Source organism: Strix aluco, chromosome 21, assembly GCF_031877795.1.
Source record: "Strix aluco isolate bStrAlu1 chromosome 21, bStrAlu1.hap1, whole genome shotgun sequence".
Lineage (NCBI taxonomy): Eukaryota > Metazoa > Chordata > Aves > Strigiformes > Strigidae > Strix > Strix aluco.
Genome location: NC_133951.1, coordinates 6,309,976 through 6,315,494, shown reverse-complemented (window position 1 = coordinate 6,315,494; position 5,519 = coordinate 6,309,976). Strand labels below are relative to the sequence as shown.

Below are 5,519 nucleotides of genomic sequence, written 5' to 3'. Positions count from 1 at the left end.
TTATTCGTGACTCGCTCCCTCGCGGGCTACGAGAATTGCACGACTAAAGGGTCCGCACTCGGGTGATCTCTTCGAGACCTCTCACTCACTCGCACTCTGGGATTACCAATCCCAACCGAACGGATAACCGCACAAACGCAAATACTTACTCCTCCCCGGAGTCTTCGATCGGTCTTCGTGCACAAAATTTAAGGGGTTCTGCAGATTCTTTTGCTCACTCCCGAGTCCGAATTAAAAGGGGTTCGGATATCCAGCATTTTGGCCACGAGATCCTCAGACTGGGGCTATCCGAAGATAGGGCGCCTCCCCTATCCGGGGTTTCGCACCAAAAGATCTGGATCCGAGTCACAGCACCAAATTTGTTATTGATTACTTGTAATTTAGTGGGAAATAACCACTTCTCAAGTTTTAGTGATCAATAAAAATTTATTAGCAAGCGGCAAGTGAGCAAAACAGCGCTGGGTGTGCCGGGAGTCTCTGCTCTACCAAGACACACACCTCACAGGACAGAACTGAGTCCCTTTATAGTGTAGGCTTCATCCATATTCATGATGGGCGTACCCTGAGGGGTCTGCAAAGGTGTAAACAAGGTTCGCGGGCTTTTCTCCGGTTTTCGCGGGCTTTTCTCAGGTTTCCATCAGAGAAGGGGGGATGACTCAGCACAGGTGTTTTTGGAGTGGCTTGAAGATGGGGGCCATTTTAGCTCCCTTCTAACAACTGATTTTAACAATAGAAACTATATACATATATCTTATTTCTTATTTACAGAAGAGAATTACAAAACTGTTCGGCCACAACATCCTGACTACAACTTCTTTTTCCCCTTGAGATTTGAATAACAAATACCATATATGTTTTATTACACCGCCTGCCGCCGCCCCGGGGAGCCCCCACCTCTCCGCCGCCGGGCGCCCAACGGCCCAACCGCCGCCTCTCCGCACCCGCTGCGCGGCGCGCGCTGCCCGCCCGCGCGGCTCTTCACGAGACAGACCCCCCCCAGCCGCGGGCCGAGGAGCGCGGCAGGAGACGCTGCAGCGGCGCCGCAGGGAGACACACGCGAGAGGCTGGCGGGGCTCAGAGCAACGTCTGTGCCCGGGAAGGGGTTTGCAGGGGGACACCCACCATCGGGGATTTGATTTCGCTCCTTTCTTGCCCTTTGAGGGAACTTCCTGGTGTCCTCCCCTCTGCCACCAGAACCGTCCCGTCTCCACAGGGCTCCCTCCTCCAGCCCACCCTGTGCTGCCCAGGCAGCCTCATCAGCTCCACACTCTGCACCCCACAACCACAGTTCCGCTACTCGCGAGTGCTTGAGACGTTCCCCGGCTGGGAGGGCCTCCACTCCCCCCATCCCTTCTCTCTCTTCAGGCTGTTTGTTCTCACAGGCATCCTTTTTCCCGAGCTCTGCTGGAGGAGTTTCTGCCTGCTCCGCCTGGGACTTCCCTGAGCCAAGCAGCGCGCGGCTGCGAGGTGCCGTACTCACCCCAGCCAGCGCAAGTGCTCCGAGTCCGCATCTCTTCAACGTCCATCTGCAAACGCACACCACAGGGAAAGGTGACTCAGGGACACCCTGATGTTTGCACCAACCCCATGCCCGGATCCGCTCTGAAGGGAGGGGGCAGCTCGAGACCTCCCAGCACTCCTTTCCTACCAGAAAAGTAACTCAACCTTATAGGATTGAGCTTAAAAGGAGGAGCAAAGAACTCTACACATGGAATTCCAAGACTAAAAGGACTTCTTGCTCAGCTGCTTCGCGTCACTGTGCTTTGGTTTCTCAGGGCAAACAGTGTCAGCTAACCTACCCCCCAGGCAGACTGCCAAGGGAGAGAGGGCTTTGGGGGGTAAACAAAAGACGGGAGTCAGGGAATTCTTCCCTCTACACTCGGACACAGGTCCCGTTGCATCACTGTTCCATCTCTCAACCGCCAGAAATTTGGGGAGGCTACAATCTCTCCTGCATACGTAAGATGTCCCTGCTTTCCAGATATCACCTCACGTCAGCTTGTGCAGCCAAAAGAAACAGGAGCTGACCAAAAGCAGAGTGAAACAACCCAGCTCAAAGATTTTTTTTTAAAGAACCCGCTACTCACCTGGATTTGTCAGCAACAAAGTCCAGAGGGAGCCTTTATCTGCCTCGTATGACACTGCAGGGGGACTGGAAGCCTAGAAGAGCAACAGAAAGGGAATGTAAATCGCTCAAACAACAGCTTCCATTCAGACCAGATCACAATTTCCAAGGCAAAGAACGTGCACTTGTCACGGGCATGGCCAGGAAACCGGGCACAGCCACACCACCACCCAGTAAGCCAGCTCCACCCGGAGAGCCCCCAGGGGGCTTTAACAAACACCAGCCTGCTGACAGACAACGACCCTGTTGCAAAGCTCTGTCCTTGTCGTGTCCAAGAAACATATTTCCTTCATCACAGGGGAAATACCCTTGCAAAAGAAATCCCCAGAACAAGCAACGCCTGTTAGAAGCATCTGACAGAAACACACATGGGCTCGAGGCTGCTCCCAGCTCCCCTCACACACCTCTGACGGCGTCACCACGTTCCCATAGCAGACCGGCATGAGGTACTCGTCCTCTGGGCTGTACTCCACCCTCAAGGGAACCCAGGGGGTGAACGTGGCCCCCTTGAACAAGTCACGAAATATCCCGCAGTGCTCCGCCACACGCTGCTTGTGGAAAGGGCCGCTGGTCTTCTCCCACTCAGCTCTGACTTCGTCGAGGGGAGTCAGCACCGCAAGGAGAGAGAAACGCTGCAGGAGGCAGCTGGGGGCCCAGAGCGGCCGGGGCAGGGAGGGAGGTGGTGCGGCACAGACCAGTCCGGAGCCGCGCTGCTCTTTCCATCTCGGCACTCTGGCGGTTCTCCCTCAGGATCTTTTTTCTTTCCTTCCTCTCCTGTGCCCGCAGCAGCTTAGCACGCGGCAGGCTGATGTCGGTCTTTGGCTCTTCAGAGAGGGGTGAAAAAATCATGTATGGGAAAAACATGAATCTCCAAATACCCAAACACAAAACCCCTGCCAAACAGTAGGGAGCATGTGAAAGAGACACAAACTCCGAGATGTCAGAGACTCGATTCTACCACCTCTGCCCTCCCTCTGCACCTCCACCCTTCTGCTCCCTCCTCCCTCCCCAACCATCACACTCCCAGGCCCGCAGGTTTGCCAGCTGGGGAGCAGCTCTGGTCTCTGAGCCTGCTCAGCAGAGCAGCCAAATTTGCTATTATTTGCTGCAGCTCTAAAGCTCTGGGTCCTCATCTGCTTTCTCTGATACTACTGGGGTTCCAAGGACTCACGACTTTACTTTGCTCCACGTCTTTTAGCAGGTCCCGGCCAGCCGCCCTCCTTCCAAAAAACTAACATCCATTTCCCCTGAAGACATTTGCACTCTGCAAACTTCTGCACCGGGAAAGGGCCAACCTCATGCCAAAGCACCTCATCAGCTCCTTACAGGGCAGGCTTTGGGGCAAACCCAACCACAGCTGCCCCGACCTTCAGCAGCAAAACCTCGCGCGGAGCAGCTCCTCCCACCAGTACCTGGCGGGCGGCAGGTGTGCTGCCGGTACGTCTTTCACCAGCGGGGCTTCCTGCTCTCCTTCTCCGCCAGCCTGAAGTAGCGAGTGAAACTGCGGTATTTTTCCAGCGCTTCCAAGTTGTCCACGTCAATCTCCTCGCTGGGCATCGGCCCCAGCGGGGCCGCCCGCTTGCAGAGCGCAGCTGGAAGAGGACAGAGTTCCCGCTTTAGACAGAAAGCGAGAAACAAGACCAAGAGCGCCCGGGGCGGGCGGAGAGCGGGAGAGCGGGAGAGCGGGAGAGCGGGAGAGCGGGAGAGCGGGAGAGCGGGAGAGCGGGAGAGCGGGAGCGCGGTCCCTGGCCGCTGCCACCCCCCCCTCCCGGAGCCGTCCCCGCCAGCACGCTTGCGGAACCCAGGCGGCCGAGGGCTCCCCGCCCCGCCACACACACACTCCAAACGCCTCCCACTGCCCGCTCACGGGGAACCGGGGCTCCCCGGCCCGCGCCTCACCGGTCGTGCCGAACGTCCGCCCGCCCCGCAGCGCCGCGCTCAGCAAAGGCGCCGCCATGCTGCGCGCCGCCAGCAGTCCAAGGCCCCCGTTCCCATGGCGACAGGGGCTGCGCCGCGCACCGCCGGCCCTGCAAGGCCCCCGCTGCCAGAGCAACGGGGCTGCCTGGCACCGCGCCTGACTACAAACCCACCCACAGCCCCGCAGGGACCCGCTCTTCCCTCCGCCCTTGCCCCTCTGCCCCACGCCCAGAGCGGCCCTTGCTGCCACCCCCAGAGATGGAGGCCACACACACCGTGGCTCTTGGCACAGTCCACATCTGCTCGTAGCCGTGGTTAAGGATCGCGCCAGGGGCTACAGGTACCGCACCCAAGGGGTTGAAGCTCGGGCAAGTGGGACTTTGAAGCGTGGTCAAGAAAACCTGCGCTAGTGATGAGAAATTCATACAGGATAGACTGTGATCTCCAAACCCTAGGAAACAAGTGGAACACCCTGGAACATAAAGAGAAGGTCTGGGATTGTGCTGGGGATGAAATATTGGACAACCTAGCACAGTGAACAACCGATTAATTAACGTGGCAATAAAACTAACTTTTGAGTGTCCTGGAAGTGAACTACCTTCGTTATAATACTAAAAACCACACACACACACACACACACAGGTTCAGAAGACGCTGCCCGGGTTGAGACCCTTTCCCTGAGCACACGCAGTAGTAGAAGCATGCAGGATGTTAATCACTAACCAATCCGTATCCAATAGGCGTATTTGGAAAAGCCTCTGATTTTTGTGTATAAAAGCAGCACAAAAACCTGCTGTTGCTGTGCTTGATTTGTGGAAAGGTCCACCGAGCACCCAGGCCTCAAGAAGTACAGTAACTCTGGTGATCGTGTGAAGATCGGTTTATTGCTCAGCCATCCCTTGAGCATGGCCTGGGGACGCCACCCCTTCAGCCTGGCACAAAAGGAGCATTGTAGGACGCTTTTCTTCAGGGACTCCAGGAAGAGCTGCTCATTATCTAAGTAAGCGTGGTCCTGAGAAGAGAGGGATGGATGGAAGGGGTATCAGAGAGTGCCACAGAAGGGGGCTGACAGTCCCGGGTGTCACTCATGAGGGAGGGAAGCATCCCAAACCCTCCTTCCTGCAGTCAGCAGGGGGCAGCTACCATCCGTGGTACCCCCTGGGGTGTGGGGGCTCCCCCCGCCCAGAGCCCACAACCTCACACTCTCAGCAAGACCCACAGCGGAAGCCTCAAAGAGCAGCCCCACCTGGGGAAGGGCCCAGCAGGGAATCGTCGGGCTGACGGGAGAGGACGGTGTAAGAGTCGGTCAGAAGATCAGCATTGTCTCAACATTGTCATCAGGGACATGGACAGTGAGGTACCCGACAACAGCCTGTTTGGAGCGCAGCTGCCGACCCCTGGAATGGAATGTGGTGCAAAGGCTCCTGAATGCAGAACTGTGTGGCACAGCCAGTGCTGTGCTGTTCTCCTGAGTACT

General features: G+C 56.9%; 1 pseudogene; it reads right to left on the bottom strand.

Annotated features, from left to right (window-relative positions):
- LOC141932980 (large ribosomal subunit protein mL38-like) lies at nucleotides 1-4,088 on the bottom strand (annotated as a pseudogene).
- Between the last annotated feature and the right edge of the window lie 1,431 nt (nucleotides 4,089-5,519).